Source organism: Palaemon carinicauda, chromosome 27 (genome assembly GCF_036898095.1).
Source record: "Palaemon carinicauda isolate YSFRI2023 chromosome 27, ASM3689809v2, whole genome shotgun sequence".
Lineage (NCBI taxonomy): Eukaryota > Metazoa > Arthropoda > Malacostraca > Decapoda > Palaemonidae > Palaemon > Palaemon carinicauda.
In genome coordinates, this window is record NC_090751.1 from 1,984,455 (window position 1) to 2,009,755 (window position 25,301).

At 36.6% G+C, this 25,301-nt stretch overlaps 1 protein-coding gene across 2 annotated transcripts in view; it reads left to right on the forward strand.

The window, feature by feature from the left end:
• Positions 1 to 16,724: 16,724 nt before the first annotated feature.
• Positions 16,725 to 25,301, forward strand: part of LOC137620502 (CCAAT/enhancer-binding protein gamma-like) — a 49,656-nt gene continuing 41,079 nt past the window's right edge. Inside the window, exon 1 of one of the 2 annotated variants that reach the window (XM_068350684.1) lies at positions 16,725 to 16,879. The gene's annotated coding sequence lies outside the window, so the exon portion shown is untranslated. Of the gene's footprint in view, positions 16,880 to 16,996; positions 17,146 to 25,301 lie in introns of those variants that run through there. The other variant, XM_068350685.1, reaches the window with a different exon arrangement.

The window sequence follows — 25,301 nt, forward strand, 5'->3', positions numbered from 1 at the left end:
ATTAAAAGCTGGTCAAAGAGAAGCGTTTTCAGTCGCGAAAAACCGCAACTTTAGTTTTATGTATTATTGGGAATTGTTCTGTATTAATTAAATTGTATTTATTGAAAAAGAAAAAAATAGTGAGTATGCTTCATAAAACTTACACTGAAATTTTCTATTTTTTATTATGTTTTATCTTTTTAATCATAATCGTAATACATCTGTAATATTTAATTTTTATAAAAGGAAACTACTCCATACGTTTGCCTGCTGTGCCTGTGAGCCAAATGCAAGCAAGATATTATCAGCGCCGGGTTAATCTAATTTTAGCAAAAGTGCTTGCAGCATGGTATCTATTGCGTCTTACAAAATGTTGCTATCAGCAACTCAAGATAACATTCATGACATATCGCTGGTGGGTAAACTCGAAGATTGCTTTTCCACTGCTCTTATTCTTGTCTCAAAAAAACTCGCACCAACGTTTTCTTTTGAAGGCAACTTGGTATAGTGAAACGTTTGTCGATATGGGTTTCCCGTTGTTTTACACGTGTTGAATTGGCTTCTTTCCTTCACTTCAAGATTTTATTTTGCTTTCATCCATTACTTTTATAACCTTATATCACTACGTTTGATATCTGTATTTACATTTTTAAATCAACTAAGGTTCTACCTTCCTGCAGTTTGGACTTAAGACTTTAATTAATTGTTTATTGTGATCATATTAAATTTATATCTATTTGTTAATATGAGACATCCTCTTAGACAAACTTCATTGTTATGGACTTGTCCATTTCTACATTTCTTCATATAACAATTATCAATTTCTATGGTTTACATTCCATTGGTTCTTTTCATCATATAGCCAACTTATTGATGACAATCAGTGTTTTCAATTTATTACATACCCGATACACGCTTTGCTGCCAATTTTCAGTCAGTAAACTTTTAGAAACGGTAATTTCTCCATTTCGAAGTTGAAAATGAGTTTGTTTCAAATGATTCTGGCCATTTATATCCTAAATATGTAGTTTCGAAGATAAAGGCCCCATCCAATAAAAACAAGTACAGTAGTCTATACAGGGGGAAAACTGAGTTTTGTCTGGAGAAACAGCAACTCCCAAAACTTGAGGATGTATCCTAACCTAACCCTCCCTAACCTGGCATATTGGGCCACAGTTAATAGCCTGACCCAACGGTAGCAAAGAACTCGTTGAACGTTTTATTCGACCAACTTCATCACATGACCTTGTTTTAGATTATTGGGTCTGTTATCCCTTTCTTAGTCAGAATCGGAGGTTCCAGATGTACCTTCGAGATTGCCCACTTTTTTATATATATATTTTAATGGCTTTTCTGATCCTATACTACAGTGGAATCCTACTCTCTACAAGACCTTCACAGACATTTTATCGTTTACATTCCAAGGCATTCAGCATTTCTGTCTCTAAATAGTTACATAATTATTAAATATGTGAAATTATATTGAAATTCATATTACATATTGCCCATTTGTCGTTATTCTGGCTTCGTCTTATTTTTTTTCGTCATCTTGCTTTTTGCAGAAATATACAGTATTCCATTCGATAGCAACAAGGTAGCAGTGTCTAGAGGGTAAAATTGTCAAGTCATATTTCATTTATTCCGCGATCGAACTGAAATTAGCTAATTTGATTAGAAGCACGGGGCAAAACTACTCTTTAGAGCAGTGGTTCCCAACCTTTTTTTCTATCATTTCCCCCCTGCACCTAGTTCAACCATCCAGATTTCCCCCTTCATGCCCCGCCCAGCCCTCATGCCCACTCGCCTTCCTCAGAAATGGGCATGATATTCCAATTCTCCCCTTGAATATCATGTCAGTGAGAAATGATATGATCATATCACAATTGAATGGCTAACAACAAATTGCCGCACATACTATGTGGACATTTTCCGCTTGTCTTAGTTAGTAGGTAGTGTAATTATTGCCCCCCTGGAAGCTTCAAATTTCCCCCCAGGGGGAAATTTTCCCCAGGTTGGGAACCACTGCTTTAGAGCCTCTTAATTGCAAGCTGACCATATTTTCCGACCGTTGCTATTTTGGCACACACCAAACGGAGAAGGAGAATCCTTACCCACTGCTTGGTAATGACCGACTCATTTTGGATTCTCTCGACTGCATAATATCAGCTCCTCTATCCCACACCAAGTTGATTGAATTGAATTGAATATAGGATTTAGGCATTAAGCCAAGCACTGGGGCATCAAAGGCCATTCAGCGCTATATAACGAAAATCATTCAATCATATCTGTACACTCACACCATTTAGTATCATTTTAACCTTTAATACAAATCGTAACACTTTCATACAATAAAATCTAGATGTGAAATAAATAGGGTTTAAAAGCGTAAAATAAATGGATAAATTAATAAAATCAATTATAGCTCGTAATATAACCCAATACTTTGTATACATTTTCTCAAGTTCAGGGTATTACAGTTTTCCCCCAGTATATCTCTTAAAGGTTTGTCCTGGAGTAAATGTGTCCTCCTCTGGAGATTAAAAACAGGACAATCGACTAAAATATGTTTAACATCCATTGTCACTTGACAGGTATTACAAAGAGGGGCCTGTCTCCCTTCCCCACTCTTCATTAAATAATTGTGCGTTGCCCACACCAAGTTACGAAATTCATTGATGTTATTTTCGTGATCCGTTTCTTCATTAGGGGTTAGAGTCCACTTGGTAGAACTTCAAAAGATGAAACTTGCAGCAAATGTTTTTATGTTGAAGAGGCTGACGTAAGTCTTTTTATAGTTTATGTATGAAATATCTCTTTTAATGTTGTTAATGTTTTTAAAATAGTTTGTTTTAATTGTTCATTACTTCTTATATCGTTTATTTATTCCCTTATTTACTTTCCTCACTAGGCTATTTTTTTATGTTGTGGCCCTTGGGCTTATAGCATCCTGATTTTCCAACTAGGGTTGTAGCCTAACTAATAATAATAATAATAATATTAATAATAATGATGATGATGATAATGATGATGATGATAATAATAGTGATTTAGATGGTGATGATTTAGATGATGATAATAATAATAATAATAATAATAATAATAATAATAATAATAATTATTATTATTATTATTATTATTATTATATTAATGTGCAAAACTGTTAATACTAATAATCTATACTTTATTCCAACAAACCAAAATGCAAAAATGGCACAATTTTAAAGGTATTTCATACTAAATCGTAACGTGAATGTCAAAGTAAAGAAGAAACTCAAGAATAAAGAAAAAAAGGTGTCTTTTGCCAACTGGGTTACGGGGTTTAGCTGGCCAGTAGGAAGTCTGAAACACGTTACACATTTTATTACTATTATTACTTGCTAGGTTACAATCCTAGTTGGAAAAGCAAGATGATATAAGCCGGGGCGCTCTAACGGGGAAAATAGCTCAGCGAGGAAAGGAAACAAGGAAACATAAAATATTTTAGGGACAGTAACAACATTAAAATAAATATTTCCTATATAAACTATAAAAACTCCAACAAAATAAGTGGAAGAAAAATAAGATCGAATGATGTGCCCGAGTGTATCCTCAAGCAAGAGAACTCTAACAGTGGATGCTATAAGCCCCGGGGCTCCAACAGGGAAAAATAGCTCAGCGAGGAAAGGAAACAAGGAAAAATAAAATATTTCAAGAACAGTAACAACATTAAAATATATATTTCCTTTATAAACTATATAAACTCCAACAAAATAAAAAGAAGAGAAATAAGATAGAATAGTGTGCCCGAGTGTACCCTCAAGCAAAAGAACTCCAACAGTGGATGCTATAAGCCCCGGGGCTCCAACAGGGAAAATAGCTCAGCGAGGAAAGGAAACAAGGAAATATAAAATATTTTAAGAACAGTAGCAACATTGAAATATATAATTCTTACATAAACTATATAAACTCCAACAAAATAAAAGGAAGAGAAATAAGATAGAATAGTGTGCCCGAGTGTAGCCTCAAGCAAGAGAACTCTAACAGTGGATGCTATAAGCCCAGGAGCCCCAACAGGGAAAATAGCTCAGCGAGGAAAGGAAACAAAGAAATATAAAATATTTCAAGAACAGTAACAACATTAAAATATATATTTCCTTTATAAACTATAAAAACTTCAACAGAATAAGAGGAAGAGATATGAGATAAGATAGTGTGACCGAGTGTTCCCTCAAGCAAGAGAACTCTAACAGTGGTAAGACCATGGTACAGAGGCTATGGCACTACCGAAGACTAGTAGAAATAATTGACTTGTTCTATTATTTGTGGGTGGAATTTTTAATTTGATTCCAATTTACCTTGAAAAAGCAGAAACATCGTCGAAAACTGAATTATTATTATTATTATTATTATTATTATTATTATTATTGGTGTTATTATTAATATTACTTGCTAAGCTACAACCCTAGTGTGAAAAGCAAGTTGCTATAAGCCCAAGGGCTCCAACAGGGAAAATAGCCCAGTGAGGAAAGGAAATAAGGAAGAATAAAATATTTTAAGCAAAGTGACAACATTAAAATAAATATTTCCTATATAAACTATAAAAAACTATAAATATCTCCAACAGGGAAAATGGTCTAGTGAGGAAAGGAAACAGGGAAATAAGAGAAATAATTAACAATTAAAATAAAATATTTAAGAGCATTAACAACAATGGAAATAAATGGAAAAAACTGTAGTTTGATTATAATTTTTAGCCTAAGTACGGTAATATCGAAAGCAGACATACCGACAATAAGCGTGGGGTTGTGGCACTAGAATAGCTATGATAATGGGGTATCTAAGGTAAAAACATTTCAGGGTCTTTCATGTTAGGTAACACGTTTTCGCTGCTAGTTGGTTGCTAGGCATGGCTCTTGGTCCAACTTCAAAGTCCTCATTACTGATAAAAGATATTTCTATCGCTGCTTCATAGCTGCTTGACATTGTTTGCTTGCTTTCTGCTTGACGTATAGAGCTGGCAAAAATGTCGACTGCAGTCAATAACTGTCAAAAAATCACGTGTTTCTATTATTGTAGCATTTTCTTGCCCCCGCCAACAAACTTGAGGAGAATTCATGCTTTAACACCCTTTTGTGTGTTTGTTTGTTTGTGAAAAGCTTCCTGGCCATAATTTTAATCGTAGAGTAATGAAACTTGTAGGGATTAACTGTTATGTAAAAAGCTGTAAATTATTAAATTTTGGAAGGTCAAGGTCACAGTCAAGCAAAATATCCAATTCACGTAAGCAGCCATACGTTTGGACATCGTTGTCACAGAAACTTCAAACTTGGTTCATATTTGAGTTTATGAGCATCCACGCCAATTAATACATGTTAAGGTCAAAGGTCAAGGTCACGGTCAAGTAAAATATACAATTCACGTAAGCAGCCATAAGTTTGGACATCGTTATCACAGAGACTTCAAACTTGGTTCATATTTGTGTATGAAAATCCACGCCAGTTAATACATGTTAAGGTCAAAGGTCAAGGTTAAGGTCGAGAAATAAGAAGCCGGGATGGAGGTCTGCGCTCTACTGAGTGGCCCCTCTGGTTCTATTCAGTGTTTCAGGTATCAACTGTTCTTCCTCTCAGGCAGTTTCATGAAGCATTCACTCACCACTCCAATACTCCTCATATTAATCCATTAAACATCTTAATGCTTTCTTCGGGTGACAAGACAGTCCCTAATTCATCTCAGATTTGCATAAACCGCTTATTTTACTTTGCTGACTGAAAAAAAAAAAAAAAAAAAAAAAAAAAAAAAAAAAAAAAAAAAAAAAAAAAAACGCAGGACGCAGACTTCTGTTTCTTCTCTCTTGTCAGAATGTTCTTTCCAAATCCACCGAGTGCAATGTCGTGAGAGATAATCTCTCCATTCATTTAAAGGCCGCTCGTGAATGGCAGAGGTAAGGAGCAGTGACAATACCCTTGATACTGACCATATATATATATATATATATATATATATATATATATATATATATATATATATATATATATATATATATATATATATATACAGTATATATATATATATATATATATATATATATACACGAGTATATATATATATATATATATATATATATATATATATATATATATACACACATACATATATATATATACACACACATATATATATGTGTATATATATATATATATATATATATATATATATATATATATATATATATATATATGATCAGCGCCCAAGCTCTCTCTGAACCCAAGCTAGGACCCGGGAGGTCCAGCCATTGGCTGATGATGACTCAGCAGTTGGACCTATAGGCTCCCCCAACCCCCTCTCTAGCTCGTAATTTGGTGAGATTGAAGACACAACAAGAAACTATTCTATTTTGCTCAATTTACTCATTAACTTTTCTTTCTATTTAATTACTTTACTTTTACTTTAAGAGCTACTTTCTTGGCCCTATCACACAGGGGAACTTTACACTCTACAGTAACTATAGTCAATTCTTTTTAGCGAGGCAGATTTGCACCGACTCGCAGCGGTGCCCTTTTAGCTCGGAAAAGTGTCCTGATCGCCGATTGGTTGGACAAGATCATTCTAACCAATCAGATAGCAGAAAGCTTTTCCGAGCTAAAAAGGGCACCGCTGCGAGTCAGTGCAAATGCGCCTCATTAAAAAAAAATGAGTATACAAGATCAGTTTCCAGTATACTCTCTTAGGTATTTAGAGTACCACATTACGTATTAAATGTTTATTGTCAAATCCACATTATCGAAGCACTTACAGAACAAGAAAGTTTCCCGTTTCTTATTGGTAGCCTTAATATCTTCAGTCTTTTAAATGTCTAATGGTAAGCAGCTCTTCTAGGAGAAGGACACTCCAAAATCAAACCATTGTTCTCTAGTCTTGGGTAGTGCTAAAGCCTCTGTACCATGGTTCTACACTGTCTTGAGTTAGAGTTCTCATGCATGAGGGTACACTCGGGCACGCTATTCTATCTTATTTCTCTTCCTCTTGTTTTGTTAAAGTTTTAATAGTTTATTTAGGAGATATTTATTTAAATGTTGTTACAGTCCTTAAATTATTTTATTTTTCCCTATTTCCTTTACTTACTGGGCTATTTTCCCTGTTGGAGCCCCTGAGCTTATAGCATCCTGCTTTTCAAGCTAGGGTTGTAGGTTAGCTAGTAATAATAATAATAATAATAATAATAATAATAATAATAATAATAATAATAATAATAATAATAATAATAATAATAATAATAATAATAATAATAATAATACAGAAATGACTGAGGCAAAGGCTTAACTAATAATAATAATACAGAAAGGACTGATACAAAGGGTTGACTAATAATAATAATAATAATAATAATAATAATAATAATAATAATAATAATAATAATAATAATAATAATAATACATAAATGACTGAGGCAAAGGGTTGACTACCTCTGAACTAAACCTTTCCCGTTGCTGTGCTCGGATCCTGGAAGGGTTGTCAAGTGAATGGAACCTTTGCTTTCTCTTCCTCTTTTTTTTTTTTCAGATACGTAGAGACGTGAACTCTCTTGGGGTAGTCAACCCTTCGCATCAGTCCTTTCTGTATTATTATTATTATTATTATTGTTGTTGTTGTTGTTGTTGTTGTTGTTGTTGTTGTTGTTATTATTATTAGTCAACTCTTTGCATCAGTCATTTCTGTATTATTATTATTATTATTATTATTATTATTATTATTATTATTATAAATATTTTCCGTTTATTATTATTATTATTATTATTATTATTATTATAAATATTTTACGTTTACTATTATTATTATAATTATTATTATTATTATAATTATAATTTTTATTATTATTATTATTATTATTGTTGTTGTTTTTGTTGTTGTTGTTATTTTATTATTATTATTATTATTATTATTATTATTATTATTATTATTATTATTACTTGCTAAGCTACAACCCTAATTGGAAAGGTAGCATACTATAAGCCCGAGGGTTCCAACAGGAAAAATAGCCCGGTGAGGAAAGGAAACAAGGATAAATAAAATATTCTAAGAAGAGTAACAACACTATATAAACTATGAAAACTTTATCAAAACAAGAGGAAGAGAAATAAGATAAAATAGTGCGCCCGAGTGGTACCCTCAAGCAAGAGAACTCTACTCCAAGACAGAGAAAAACCATGGTACAGAGGCTATGGCAATACCCAAGACTTTGTATGAGTCTTTTCTGTATAATAATAATAATAATAATAATAATAATAATAATAATAATAATAATAATAATAATTATTATTATTATTATTATTGTGGAGAATTTTTTAATGGTTACGTTCTGAGTGGGAACTTAGTCCGGGAAAGTCTCCTTATAACAGTTACATAAAGTTCAACAGGGGAGGATAGGAGCACTTACTCTCGGGGCACAAACACCCTGCTAATACTTTACTGTCACAATTCACTAACCATCACTCACATACAAAAGGGAAATTTTACTGTCCAGAGGCCTAAGCACTCCACACGTAGGATTGAGAATAATTTATGGCCTACTCTAGCTTTGTCAGGTCTATAGTCATTTCATTCTCAGGCTCTGTTCCGGCTCCGTCCCAGCTACCCCAATGAAATGCTGGACAGTTATTTTACGTTAATGTAAGGTAGACAAAATCCAAAATGGGAGCAGTGATGTAAAGTAGTTTAAAAGTTTAAAGATAAGGATCTTTACCTTCGAAGCAAATATATTAATGCAAAGTTTCTCGCTGTTACCACCTATAGACTTACTCTTCAAATATTGGGTATTTTGTCCCGTGATCAATTATTCATTTCACACATTAAAATAAATGAGGGAGCAAAAATACTAAGGAGGTTTAATTAACCTAATATTGATTTATTCACAATTTACATTAAAACAAAACGGACATCTTAACAAAGACAAAAATGGAATTAAAAGAGATGCAATTCAAATAATGAAAATGATGGGTTAGACACGTGGTCTGCAACAATCAAAATCAAAATAGGGTCTGGCACGTGGCCCACGTGACCCAGAGACTATGTTAGTCTCAAAAGGCAAAAAATTGTATCGAAAAAATATATATACACACAATCCCACCGCACACAGTCCGAATAGTGTAATTAGCCAGGTACCCTATCAAGTTAAATTTAGTCTAAGCTAATAAAAAATGGGGGAAAACTAAATGGCCATTGATGTAGTACCTGCACTCCTTTGAAGTTTAGTCCTATGCCCGTGATAGCTGTTGACCTGGTTGTCGCACTAATTTCTTGCCTGGCTCACCCCAAGAATTCTCACTGTAGCTGTAACTAGGTACACCAGGGACCTCTTCTCAATCTCTCCGACCGGCAGCAACAGGACTCGTTGGTGAGACACGTTTTGGAAGAGAGAATGGGGTGAGCCAGAATTGGCCGGGTTCAATGACCAGGCAGGTCAGCAGGCCAGGGCAGCTCCTCGTAGAATGTGGTCGACACTACGGTCGAAGAGATAACCTCGCTTCACCTTGCCAAACAAGTGACGGTCATGATGCGCATGGTAATCCATTGGGGTTGCCATATCGGGACTTAAGGACAGGGCAATATATTGTTGAAAGGAGTGCAGAGGAGGCAGGATTTTGTACTAAATACTCAGATAAATCTTGCTGCTCTGAGGGAGGTTATATATACAGCAATCCTACCTATTCTGGCTTGCTAAAAATTAATACTTAAAATGATTAATTAGCAATGGACTGGTACGATGAGCATACATCTTAAAATTAACAAACCTTAATTGGTATTGAGAAATATAAGATGCATTAATTCAGCAGTATTGGAATTGATATAAAAATGTAGTTTAGGAATTTTAATCTCGACCCATGTAGTTTAAGGAAAGAACCAACATACGCCGTGGTTACACTAAGGCCCTCTAACGTGCGTATCTACGCTGTGACGTCACGAGCATGGCGTGCGTCACTGTCAACAAGTTTAGATTAGTCCTCCCTATGTTTCGTTAAAGAAAACTAGATGTAGGAGAGAATTTTTAAGGGGTAGCTATAGTATTAGTAGAAGAGCTAAAAATACGATTAAAAGAAGAAGAGTGAAGAAAATTCTTCACACCCTGGGGATAAAGGGGAGAAAAAAGGGAGAGGGGTTAGTTCCGGCAAATGTGATTCAACTACTTGTTAGTATGAGCGAGATAAGGTTACTGGCTGAATGATGAGTGAAGTTGTTCTTCACATCATCGTCCGTTTAAAGTTAACAAAACGCCTTTAACGTTAATTGAAATCAATTGAATCAAAAGTTATACTTTCACGTGAATTTGGGGAAAATTGAACCACGCAGGCAATGTTTCACGGAAGCGTTAATATAAGTAAATGATCAGTGTTAACTTGAAACGTACGATGCAATAGTAATTAAAGGATTAAAAACACTCAATTCTTCCCACCCTAGGGGTACGGATAGAGCAAACAAAACAAAAGCCAATAACGGTCGAGTTCAGCAACAAGTCAGGCCAAATGACAAATTAAAAATTATGGGGGTGAATCCCAATCCCGGTCTGACACCCAACGTTTTACATAAAATATTTCTACAAATAAAATTACTGGCGTACTGAAAACTTTGTATTTGTCGCCTGACAAAAGGAGAAAAGTTATCTTATTCTCAGCGTAAAAATTGGAAAAATCATCTGACTCTAGTTTGAATGACAAAGTGAGACGAACTAGGTCCATGGGGACATCGTATTTCTGACAGCTAAGGTCTTGGATGTCATCTTCAAGGGAAATGTTTGCACGGTGAACATTAAAAACAAAGCTTAATTTCAGCACGAGCTGAAGGATGTCAGGGGGATTATAGCAACATGACAAGTTGTCAACGCAAAAATTAAATTTACGCTTTGAGGTTAAAGCAAGTGATTGACTGAAAAAATGCTGCTGAATGACTTGGCAAAAATAATAAAGGCTTACAGCTGTGCCATACAAAAGTGAATGAAAACAATGAATGATGTTCATGGTACTGTTATCCTCAAGCAAAGTGAATCGTAAACAGGCTCTAAGCTCCGGTGCTAGGTCTACATGTGTGACCTTCGCTAAATCCACCGTCAGTGCGCAAGGTTCATTTCTGACTGCTAAGGTCTTAACCTTGCGATCACGCGGCTCTTTCTGAGGGCGGGTTTGAAATCCTAACGGGGATGGTTTAGCTTTGACACGGGTTGGAGCGGAAGTTACGGGCTTAAGAATAGGACAATCAGGCAACGTGAGCACTGGTCCATGGGATGGTACGATTTTAATGAATGAATCTACTACCGGTACAGGCCTCTGCTGGCCATCACGCACACGGTTAAGTTGTGTGGTATCTGCGCTACCACTTGGGGGGTCCATGTTAAGACTATGAATGGTATTTCCTACGGGACGGACTGTCACCGGCGGCAAAGACAAAGGGGGTTGAGGGCGATTAAACACTGGCGGCTTAAGGTTTGGAGATGAGGATAAAGCAGGTGGGGCTGACTCAAAATTACTAATCGTATGCCGTGTTGGCAACATAGTATTGGAATGTGAAGATTTTACAGGTTGAGGAATTGAGACAAAATTGTGCTTGACGGCTGATATATTAGAAGTAACAATTAGGGGACTATTAATAGCGTTTACAACTGGACGTGTCACTGAAGGTTTTACCCTTGAAGAGGAACACGATTGATTATCTTTAATTATTAAATTGGGATGAGCCATGAGGCTATTAAAGGCAATTTCAATTTTACTTGAACAGGCAGCAAGCACGGGATAATTTAATTTAACAATAGGATGGTCGTAATGACGTCTCCAAAAATTCTTGTAATGGTTAAGTTCGTCTCTTACTTTACCAATAAGGGTTTTGAAATGATTTACGGCTTCTGGACCCATGCTGGGAAAATCTACAGAAGCCAGACCATGAAGTGCTAGGTCTGCGTCCTCACAAACAAAGGTGAACGTCAACTCCTGTTCCTTAAGCCTAGCGTTAATCTCCTCGGGGCTAAGCGTTTCCGCCTTAGGCGGTGAAGGGTTGTTTACGTTAAACATGAAGTCCGCCATCTTGGATTGACCACGTTTGATGAACGGATTCGTAAAACAAAACAAGGGATAAATCTGAATTTTAAAGGAATGTAAAAATGAAACTTTACAAATTTACAAGGTTGATAATTAAACATTTAAATTTACTAATGATGAGAAAAAATGGTTAAATGGACAAAAAACATATAAATCATGAAATTACTTTAAATTTCAAAGTGACCGGGTCCAACAAAGCAGACGATGCCCAGGTCACGTGACGTTAAAAACTTTGCTAAATTTAATTATATACGCACCTGGCGATAAATGATTGATCTAAGTTACTTGAAAGTAAAACATTAGAAAGCACATGGGCTTATGAATGCAAAGTATTAAGTAAAAAGTTAAATTAACAGGTCGAGGCTGACACTGTTGTGACGATTTCACAATTACGGGCACACTAAGGCGACCACTGATCTATTCAAAATGTAGATAGGCGCACAAGGCAACGACTTTAAAGTGCACTCACGTGGAGGCTAAACAAAATGAAATTTCCCTCACGCGGAGGTAAAACAAAAATATCCTCGCTAAAGGACAAAAACAATATTTCCTCGCTAAAGGAACTTAAATGAACTACACGAAGTTATTTACTTACGGTAGCAAACAATTACGAACCCTTAGTTTGGGCTGTAAACAAGATCCGCCATCTCGGAACAAACACGTGGAATGAAACGGACTTGGTGTTATTAAGTTTCTACGTTATTTGTAAGAACACTTAAAATTATGCTGCGCCAATTCGCTCTTTAGGACAAGGACATGTGCTAGGTATACGGGAACATTAGTTAGAAAGGTTAAAGTTGGTTAGGGAAGGTAAACGACACAAAGGAAGGTAGACCAAGGTACAAAATGTTACAAATTAGATGCTTAGCTAGCAAAATTAGTTGACAGGACGAGTACACCGGCGCTCTAGCTGAGCAGTAAACACGGGCGTCTGAACAACAAAAAACCTTAGTTCAAGTAGCTTAGAACTTTCTGGTATAAGTGGATTCCGCCACACGTGGGTGAACGGATCCGAGACAGAGTGAAGTTCCTACGACAAATTCTAGTCTTTCTATAGAGAACATTCAAGCAACAAATTAACCTGGTTACGTAGCTCTTTCCTTAAACACGTGGTCGATACAAAAAGATCATGTTGATTACAAATTTCTCTTCCCAATTAAAGTCTGGGCTTTACACATTCGACAAACTGGCTGTGTGCGTGTGGGTAAGTGATATAGCGAGTTACTATATGCTTAATCAAGCTGATTAATTACGTTAATGCTTCACAAGTCAAAGGTAATAGATCCGGTTCGAAGGACCACTCGTGTGGAGAATTTTTTAATGGTTACGTTCTGAGTGGGAACTTAGTCCGGGAAAGTCTCCTTATAACAGTTACATAAAGTTCAACAGGGGAGGATAGGAGCACTTACTCTCGGGGCACAAACACCCTGCTAATACTTTACTGTCACAATTCACTAACCATCACTCACATACAAAAGGGAAATTTTACTGTCCAGAGGCCTAAGCACTCCACACGTAGGATTGAGAATAATTTATGGCCTACTCTAGCTTTGTCAGGTCTATAGTCATTTCATTCTCAGGCTCTGTTCCGGCTCCGTCCCAGCTACCCCAATGAAATGCTGGACAGTTATTTTACGTTAATGTAAGGTAGACAAAATCCAAAATGGGAGCAGTGATGTAAAGTAGTTTAAAAGTTTAAAGATAAGGATCTTTACCTTCGAAGCAAATATATTAATGCAAAGTTTCTCGCTGTTACCACCTATAGACTTACTCTTCAAATATTGGGTATTTTGTCCCGTGATCAATTATTCATTTCACACATTAAAATAAATGAGGGAGCAAAAATACTAAGGAGGTTTAATTAACCTAATATTGATTTATTCACAATTTACATTAAAACAAAACGGACATCTTAACAAAGACAAAAATGGAATTAAAAGAGATGCAATTCAAATAATGAAAATGATGGGTTAGACACGTGGTCTGCAACAATCAAAATCAAAATAGGGTCTGGCACGTGGCCCACGTGACCCAGAGACTATGTTAGTCTCAAAAGGCAAAAAATTGTATCGAAAAAATATATATACACACAATCCCACCGCACACAGTCCGAATAGTGTAATTAGCCAGGTACCCTATCAAGTTAAATTTAGTCTAAGCTAATAAAAAATGGGGGAAAACTAAATGGCCATTGATGTAGTACCTGCACTCCTTTGAAGTTTAGTCCTATGCCCGTGATAGCTGTTGACCTGGTTGTCGCACTAATTTCTTGCCTGGCTCACCCCAAGAATTCTCACTGTAGCTGTAACTAGGTACACCAGGGACCTCTTCTCAATCTCTCCGACCGGCAGCAACAGGACTCGTTGGTGAGACACGTTTTGGAAGAGAGAATGGGGTGAGCCAGAATTGGCCGGGTTCAATGACCAGGCAGGTCAGCAGGCCAGGGCAGCTCCTCGTAGAATGTGGTCGACACTACGGTCGAAGAGATAACCTCGCTTCACCTTGCCAAACAAGTGACGGTCATGATGCGCATGGTAATCCATTGGGGTTGCCATATCGGGACTTAAGGACAGGGCAATATATTGTTGAAAGGAGTGCAGAGGAGGCAGGATTTTGTACTAAATACTCAGATAAATCTTGCTGCTCTGAGGGAGGTTATATATACAGCAATCCTACCTATTCTGGCTTGCTAAAAATTAATACTTAAAATGATTAATTAGCAATGGACTGGTACGATGAGCATACATCTTAAAATTAACAAACCTTAATTGGTATTGAGAAATATAAGATGCATTAATTCAGCAGTATTGGAATTGATATAAAAATGTAGTTTAGGAATTTTAATCTCGACCCATGTAGTTTAAGGAAAGAACCAACATACGCCGTGGTTACACTAAGGCCCTCTAACGTGCGTATCTACGCTGTGACGTCACGAGCATGGCGTGCGTCACTGTCAACAAGTTTAGATTAGTCCTCCCTATGTTTCGTTAAAGAAAACTAGATGTAGGAGAGAATTTTTAAGGGGTAGCTATAGTATTAGTAGAAGAGCTAAAAATACGATTAAAAGAAGAAGAGTGAAGAAAATTCTTCACAATTATTATTATTATTATTACTTGCTAAGCTACAACCATAGTTGGAAAGGCAGAATGCTATAAGCCCGAGATCTCCAACAGGAAAAAATAGCCCAGTGAGGAAAGAAAATAAGGAAACTACAAGAAAAGTAAATAACAATTAAAAGAAAATATTTTAAGAACAGTAACAGCACTAAAATGAATAATTTATAAAAACTTTAAAGAGACAGGGAAATAAAACAGAATGGTGTGCCCGAATGTACCCTCAAGCAAGACAACTCTACCCCAAGATAGTGAGAGACCATGGTACAGAGGCTATGCCACTACACAAGATTAGAGAACAATGGTTTGATTTTGGAGTGTCCTAAATTTTTCTTAAGATCCACGAATGTTTTTAAATATATTTTGATCAAGGAAAATGAAGTAATTTATTTTTAGTCTGGTTCACAAGGCACTGGAAGGGTTGGAAGACCCAGGCCTACATGGCTGAGGAGTATGAAGCGAGAAGTAGGAGATGATGAATGGAGAAGTATTGATTTAAAAGCTCAAGATAGAGACGAGTGGCGAAATCTAACCGAGGCCGTTTGCGTTAATAGGCGTAGGAGGAGATGGAGATAATAATGAGGTCTGCTTATAGCTTTTTCCCGTGATTTTTCTGTGCATTCCTCATAATACTGGACGTAAGTATACCAATGTTCACAGTACCCGCATTAAATCCATGTGACAGTCTCTCATATGTCAATACAGTCAAGAATGGTGTTTCAATCCCTTAGATTTTATACAATATTTATTCACCCAAGTAACCCCCGTGGTAGATTAACATCTGCTGCCAGTTGCTATGCTGCATTTACCAAACGATTTTCATTATTTGGATTAAAGAAAATACTAATAACGTTTCAATTTCATACATATAGACGATTTTCAAGGCCGTCAACCTTCCATCTGATTTGCGTTGATCATTTGATTACTCAATGACCCTATTAATAGAAATTGTTATTCTTAATTTTCAAAACTCTCGGTAAAATGTCCCTGGTTTTGTTAATTTCTCAATCTGACCTGTGTTGACGCGTTAATGAAATTACAAAGGGGAACATTTACTGTTCTATTGGTTGTGCTTCGCAATGCCATTCTAATTCCGAATGAAACAAGAAACAACTAAAGTGATCGAAGTTGGCGCAGCGTTCAATGTCAGGTTCTCACGGAAATCTCAAGTGACTAAATTTACTCAGCTATTTTCTACCTTAAAAAAGCACATACCGTCCTATTAAAAATCATATATATTTAAATTTCTGCATTATATATCTCATATCAACAACTGGATAAATGAAAGTTGTGATTATCTCTAAGGATTTCTCAGATATTGAAGGAAATACAAACGTGTGTAGCATAGTCGTCTGTTTCGTCATCACGTCCCACGTTGACCAACCTTGCCGAATCGCGACACACGTCAATTCCTCGTATTGATTTTCGTAAATAGATGCGCTTGCATCACATTTTTGCATAGCAGAAGGAAGCATTTACACACGACGACGTTACTTACAGTGACGTAACACTTCGAGAATAGAAAGCAAAGGTGGAAAACGAGAAGGCTTTTGTGTAAACATTTCTTCCGGTGTTGGCCAGCCCGAGGAGTCACTTCTAACTATGGCTACAAGAGGATAGGACATACAGATACAACGCTCTACGAGTTTCGTACTTTTTCCCCCAACACTTGTTTTAATTTTTCTCGAAGACGTTCTCCCAGCGATGCAGATGAAGTAAACAGACGTAAGTAAATGAGGTCAACATGTTGAATCAATACCTTTTTCCACGTAGGCGTCTGTCAAAGTATGATGCAACACTGAAATCCAAAGGTTTCGTCATTGTTTTCATGAGTTGAATATGTGCTTGGGAGTCTCAGTCAAGAGTTGGACATGGCCAGAGGACAGTCTGTCATAGTGTTGAGGTTTCTTTGCCCTTTTAGAAGTGAAGTGCACCTTAGGTTGACATCCAGAGAGCTTAATCCTTAAGCTGCTTCTGCGTACGAATTTGCGGTAGGTTCTATGTCCAAATTTTATCGGTAGGCCTCTACGGTATCTACAGGCTCCCTATGTTGTCCCCCTATCAGTGTTTTATGGAAGGACCTTGTCTTTTAAGCTATTTATTTCGAGTAGAAATCCAGACAGGAATAGCTTAAACCGCTCGTATAAATATCGGTAAATGACATTTTCAAACCTGTGATACAATGTATGACTTGTCCTCGTCAAATATTAAAGCCTGGTGCCTTTAAATATTCTAATGAATTAATGAATTTTATTGTACATTTCTCATGTTTTCCATAAATACTAAAGCTATTATCCAAGATTGGTTCGTGAATGTTTCTTTTTTTAAATTTGAAACTAGCTGATGCAATATTGTTTAAAGTGACGCAATATTCCTGCGACTGGGTTGTCAAGGGAATGCTATTTCCTTGATCATTTTATTGAATAGGTTTTTTGTTTAATTTTAATATTTGAGTGATTAGTAAATGAAGACAGACATTGTCATTGGCAGTGCGATCAAGATGTATTATAATCGAGTAGCCCAAGGAATTAACACTGATATCCTTGGCTATTTCAATCATCAAATCACAAATTAGGTACCCTTTTTATTGTATATAATTAGTAAATTCTTTAAAAGGCTTTTTAAGGAATACTGTAAAGGTTTTTCGTTTAATGGAAAGATATCCTGCAACCAAGCAGTCCTTGTGACAAGGGGAATTCCATATGTGTGACCTACGCTATTTGATACTTCCGCTGTTACGAACATGCTGCATTTCGTGCTGTTTAAAAGGCTGTCTTTTGAATAGCCCTGGACTTTGAAGAAAATTAGTTAGCATATTTGTAACGTTGAAATGCGCTGGTTGGATATTTCATCGTGATAATTATTGGTAGTTAGTAGTGAAATAATTTTTAAAATTCCCACTTGTAAATTAGTTAATTTTATCTTAGTAAAATGCATTGGAATGGTTTTTTTTTCGTCTTAGAGATACTTTGAATAATTTTCCAAGGTATATTATGTGGATAACATAGCCAGCTGAAATTTAATAATTTTCATGTAATCTATCTTGGTTATTATGTTCATTTGAATATTTTATTTGGGTTAATAAATTAGGGAAGCGGCGAGTGTGTGGGGATAATGAACATTTGATTATAGAGTAATTTTTTTGCCAGTAACATTCCATGTAATAACATGCGAGTAATATTTATCTTCATTAATTGACGTTTTCATATATGAGCCTGTTCTATATATATATATATATATATATATATATATATATATATATATATATATATATATATATATATATATATATATATATATATAAAATGCCACATTTGATTTTGGTCTGGGACCCAAGGTCTATAGAGATATTAATAGATCTTAGCCAAACCTACGTGGGCTTCAGACCAATGACCTGTCTGAAGGAGGTGGTGTGGTGAAAGTTGAAATGTGTCTTATGAGCGAAGAGTCACCCTAGGGGTATCTGCCACCGGATATTTGAACAAATTCGTTGTGTATAACTGAATCTCATTGTTTACATTTAGACCGTTGGTGGAGCTAGTGATATGGTTACAGTCTTGCTTTACTTCTTTCAACTTTTATATAGCTGAACTTGAGCCCTGAATGGCCTTCACTGGCCCCAACACCAGGTCATGTAGCGCAGATTCATAAAACCCAATTCATTAGTTGGTATACTGTAAAGTTTTTATTTTTATTTCACCGGGTCTAGTCTTGATACTTAAGCTTTCAGTTAGCTTTAGGCACTTTGTTTAAAGGCCACTTATGAGTGACAGGGGCAAGGGACAGTAACATTGCCCTATCAAGCAAGACAATGCCCTTAGAGACTGACCATATTGCATATGATTAGCACCCATACTACCTCTCCATCCAAGCTAGAACCAAGGAGGGTCAGGCAATGGCTTCTGATGACTCGGCAAATAAACCAACAGACTCCCCTAAACTTACATTCACTGGATCGCGGTGTAATTGAAAAAAAAATCTTCTGTTTTTATTATATACAGATTTGTCCATTGGTTCATTACAGTTAGCATTAAAATACTAACGTTAGATTACTATTGCAATATCAAAGTCCATTATATTATCTCGGCATAAGCTTTATCGAATGAAATAGTTTAATTTACCCCTTCCACAAAACTTCGAAATGAGACCTTAAACAAATTTTATCACTTAAAGCTATAGCTCTCGAAGTCACCGTCCCTAGACAGCTCTCCATTGTTTACAATCGGACGACACGAGGAGATTGCTGCACGACCCCGTTGAAAAGGAAGGGTTGAGTTGTCTCTCCTTGGAGCAACTGGTTAGGTTGCTTTCTTGTGTAAGAAGGCCTACGTGATTCAAGAAGCGTACCAGTTTAAAGCCGTTCCGCTCCATGATTACGTAGAGAGAGAGAGAGAGAGAGAGAGAGAGAGAGAGAGAGAATAAAATTGTAGGTATTCAGGCAGGCGTTCTATTTTGCTTTGAGAGAGAGAGAGAGAGAGAGAGAGAGAGAGAGAGAGAGAGAGAGAGAGAGAGAGAGAGCTTTTGCGCTTGAATACAATAGTAAAGTTCAGGCAGACGCTCTATTTTGCTTTGAGAGAGAGAGAGAGAGAGAGAGAGAGAGAGAGAGAGAGAGAGAGAGAGAGAGAGAGTTCGCGCTTGAATACAAGGGGTAGGTAAGGTTCAGGCAGACGCTGTATTTTGCTTTGATAGTGGAGGACTATAGATTGCAGGAAACCTTTATTAGTTGCATCCTGTGCTTGGATAGAAACAGAAACATAACGCAGCTGCTTTATATTGTATATTCTGTTCTTCCACAGTTTGTCTAGCTTATATGGCGTTTAATTATAATTAGAGGATCGTAATTTGGTTTGAATTTAACATGAGTTTCTTGCAAACTTATTGAATCCAAGGAAGATAATCAATTTAATTGGTTTGATTTATTATAAATGTGGTCAATAGATAGAAAATGAGAGCTTCAAAAGCAGGAATGTAAAATTTGAGGTTTTCATGCACTGTATCAGTCTTAAGTCCCTTCCCTTCCCTCCCCCCCCCCCTGGAATTTTTGCGTGCTAGCTGTATTTAGGGTACTGGATTCCAGGCTATTCCAATCTGATGTGGCTGGAAGCATACTGTTCTGTTTGCTGTACTGGAATTGTACAGTTGGTTTCATTAATTCCAGTACAGTGATGTCTCCTTCGCTTTCCATGAAGTGTACCGGAATTAACGAGGCAAACTGTACCATTATTATTATTATTATTATCCAAGCTACAACCCTAGTTGGAAAAGCAAGATGCTATAAGCCCAGGGACTCCAACAGGGAAAAATAGCCCAGTGAAGAGTGACTTTTCCTGAAGCATAATCATGCAGCAGGTTTCCTACCGTTATGTCCAACGTTTCCCCTAATGGAACAAGGTCGGTTGAAGATCCTTTGTCACAGATCGTACCGAAAATAAATGGACATTTTTTAGGGGGTAGGGAAAGGGGGTCACCTGCGTGGTTTGTGACTAGCCTCGTCGTCTGAGGAGGAGGAGGAGTGTTGTCGTTACCAAGGGCTCGCTAGGATGTGGTGAGGGTTTCAGTTGGTAGGGTAGGGAATCCTAATCGTAAGTTCATTGTGTACGTCTCGTCCTTAGTGCACTACCAAGATCCTACACCTCTGCTCCTAGCTGGGGTGTTTTATGTGCGGTTGGGGTTTGCAATTTGTACCAAACAGGGAATTGTTAGATATTTCTTTATATTAGGGGTTTATAGATTATCATTATGGCTAATACAAGGGATAAATCATTAGTCTTTTAGTCCTGTTCTCTACTGTCATCGCTTACAGTATTACTGGGTTGTTAGACCTTGAAAATTACATTTTATGCAAAGAACAGTTTTAAGCGAATGAATTACTTTCTTGACTTATTATTCTTCACTTTATATAATCTGAAGACCAGTCTTTGCAAAATTGTCATTTGTCTTTACGTAAGCGGAAGAGCAAACTTACCTTGTGGGGAAACGCGGTGGCTGGCAACAGGAATTAGCTGTTGTGGTTACGCAACCATACTGCAGTTTTGGAAGGATCCATATTGTGCTTGCAGCTGTAAGGTTGCTTTGCAGATCTCCCAATAGAATGCTTTCGTTTTAGGCCCTAAGCTTCCTTTGTTGATTAATAGTCCCGCTTTATTTCATCACTGTCATTATCCACCACTTATTGCTTGTCACAAATGTCATCTCAGTTAGGCTAATCGCTTATCGTGGTCTTCTGGTACCGGTGTCATTTTGAATTACTGGTAACGGTCTCTTGTTACCAAGAAGTTGACCTGCTCCGGTTACCACAGACATCTGGCTGGACTTTACTTGTAAGGATATCTCCTCTGCCTTTTCTATTTCGTAAAATGTTGAGCGAGGGGGCGGGGTCAAATGGCATATAGTCCTAAAGACCCACTTGGATGATGGTTCACAGGAATCTTGTTGTTGTTGTTGTTCTTCTTCTTCCTCTTCCTCTTCTTCTTCTTCTTCTTCTTCTTCCTCTTCTCCTTCTTCTTCTTCTTCTTCTTCCAAGAAGGTCACTGGAATAAATTGATTACAACTGTAGGCCTACGTTGGAACATGCTTGTAAACTTGAGCCAAACCAAATTTAGTGACCAGTGGAACTCTTAGCTTCCGAAGCATTCTGATTTTTTTCCTATGAGCTTAAAGGGGGGGGGGGGGGGAAGTTAGCTAGTAATGCAGAAGTGACTGAGGACCATCGACATTTTTTTAGGGGGGGGGGGGGGAGGGGATAGGATCCCGCTTGCAGGAGACCGGTTCGTTCGTTTTAGGTGTCGGGTGAATACTGGAGAAGGGGGGAGGGGGGAGGCGGAAGATTTCAAGGTCATTCAGAGGACTCCATCGCCTCGCCTCCCCACTCTCCCTCCCCCCTTTCTCGTTCCTTTAGTAACAGCAGCAGGACCGAGACACAGGAGAGAGAGCTAGAGGTTTATGTGGAGGTCCTGTAGGATGTGTTGATGCAATCAAAGTAAGGGTCGCTTGCTCCTGGTTCGTTTAAACTTGTGGCGAGCTTTTTGATCCTCAGTATTTTTAGATTTCGAGGAAATTTTATTTCCTTTTTTTTGAGCTTTCAATGGAATGTTATATTTTTTAGCTTTCAACTTATTTTTTTTAGCTTGCAACATTTTTTTAGCTTGCAACATTTTTTTTAGCTTGCAACATTTTTTTTAGCTTGCAACACTGTTTTAGCTTTCAACGGTTTATTATTTACCTTTCAACAGATTATTATTTAGCTTTCAACAGAATGCTATTTTTTTTAGAATTCAACAATTTAGCTTTTGACAGATAATTTTTATCTTTCAACGGAATGTTATATTTTTTAGCTTTCAACAGAATGTTCTTTTTTTAGCTTTCAACGTAATGTTCTTTTATAGCCTTCAACGGAATGTTCTTTTATAGCTTTCAATGGAATGTTCTTTTATAGCTTTCAACAGAATGTATTTTTTTAGCTTTCAACCGAATGTTATTCTTTAGCTTTCAACAGAATGTACTTTTTTAGCTTTCAGCAGAATATATTTTTTAGCTTTCAGCATAATGTATTTTATAGCTTTCAACGGAATTTACTTTCTTTTTAACTTTCAATTTGATTTTCTAAAGCGGGATTTTCAAGGTCGAACCTGGTTGTCGAACCTGCTTGCCAAAACGGTTCGAAGAAGTGGAGTCAGTCACAAATGCATAAAAGGTTTCTGGAAGGTGAAGCCCCGCCCACTTAAATCTGGCGAGAACAGACTTTCTTCGCACAGTTCGACAACCAATTGCCCTGTTCACACGTTCGAACATATTAAACATTTGTCGTTCGACAAACCGTTCGAACGTTTCTTACCTTCGTAGGCGCTGTCTGCGGTCCTTTGGATGAGCAGAATTGGGACGTGTGGTTTGTCAGGATCCCGAAGGAAGGCCATTCCTTGGGTACCCCCATGTCGTTGCTTTAGGGGAGTCATTTTTCTCGTGAAGTTCATGTTGTAATTTCTCTCCCTCGGGCGGTTCTTTGTGGCTGTTTTCCTCTCAAGGTCTCGCGCTCTCAAGCATTTCAAATATAAACATTCGGTATGTTTTGCGCTCAAACGTTTAAATAATGTTATGTTTTGCGCTCAAACGTTTAAATAACGTTATGTTTTGCGCTCAAACGTTTAAATAACGTTATGTTTTGCGCTCAAACATTTAAATAATGTTATGTTTTGCGCTCAAACGTTTAAATAATGTTGTGTTTTGCGCTCAAACGTTTTAAAATAACATTCGTTGGTTTGTGCTCAAACGTTTAAAAATGTTTTTTTTTGCGCTTAAACATTTAAGAAATGTTTGGCGCTTAAACATTTGAAAACGTTTGGCGCTTAAACATTTGAAAATGTTTGGCGCTTAAACATTTGAAAATGTTTGGCGCTTAAACATTTGAAAATGTTTGGCGCTTAAACATTTAAAAATGTTTGGCGCTTAAACATTTAAAAAAATTGGCGCTTCAACATTTAATGTTTTGAGCGTAAACATTAAAAAAATGTTTTGGGCTTCAACATTTAAAAATGTTTTGCGCTTCAACATTTAATAATGTTTTGAGCTTAAACATTTAAAAAATGTTTTGAGCTTAAACATTTAAAAAATGTTTTGAGCTTAAACATTTAAAGAAATGTTTTGCGCTTAAACATTAAAAAAAAAATTTTGCTGTCTAACATCTAAAAACGTTTTGCGCTCAAACGTTTTAAGAATAACATTTGCTATGTTTTACGCATGTTTCCAATTTAGTTTTCTCCCGGTTTATCTTCCATATATTTTGCCCTGTGTTTTTGTACGCATTTGAACTGTTTTCCTGGTCCTATAACACAAGGAAACTACGCACTACAGCATCTAAAAGATGTTTATATTCATTCTTAATTATTGCGTATCATGCGGCGTATATCGCGAATATTATCAAATGCACATGATCAAAGTACTTATAAAACAAAGTCTCCAGTTTCTTCTTGAAAACCTGCAATATATTTATAGTGGGATCTTGTTATATACTGTGGGTCAAGGCTTGTAGATACGTTTCCTTGTAGGAGATGGCTCTCTCTCTCTCTCTCTCTCTCTCTCTCTCTCTCTCTCTCTCTCTCTCTCTCTCTCTCTCTCTCTCTCTCTCTCTCTCTCTCTCTCGTGTTATTGGTATCAGAAGTTTCCAACCCTTAAAAACTACGTTCTTGAAAGAAGTCAATCTGTTTTGTATTCCTTGAGGGCGATGGCCTTAACTTATGCACAGAAAGGTGGGCGCCTGGTCATACATGATTGCCCCCCCCCCACTCCACACACACACACACACACATACACACACACACACACACACACACACTCACACTCACACTCACGTGTCTTCTTGATCGGTTGCTAAAGGGCCCTTGATAATAGCTGTGGTGATATATATATATATATATATATATATATATATATATATATATATATATATATATATATATATATATTATATTATATTATATATATATGTGTATATATATTTTACTAGCTGAGCTGCAATCCTAGTTGGAAAAGCAGGATGCTATACCCAAGGGCTCCAAGAGAGAAAAATAGCCCAGTAGGGGAAAGGAAATAAATAAACGATATAAGAAGTAATGAAAAATATTAAAATTAATTATTTTAAAAACATTAACATTAAAATACATTTGATATATAAACCATAAAAGGACATGTATGTATACACACACACACACACACACACACCCACCCACACACACACACATATATATTATATATATATATATATATATATATATATATATATATATATATATTATATTATATTATATATATATATATAAAGCAGTATATGTTGACATACGCTCGCACAACATTTTGTACGTCGTAATTACACTTAAAAAAAAAAGGACCTGGAGTTAAAACAAAGAAAGATTTATTATGACGTGTAAAACCCCTCATCCCAGCCATCAGAATGCAAGTGGCAATACCCTTGTGCATCTTCGCTCAAGGCCATTGTGAAGGCAACAGTCGTCGAATTAATTCTGGCCTTTGCGGATGGACCTCAACATTGTTTACGTTTTGGTCGTCAAAAGTATAGCTCCACCCACATTGGCTCTGGCTCCGCCCACTTGCAGAAAATGCTACGTGCTTCTCTCTCTTCCGTTTGGTGACTGTT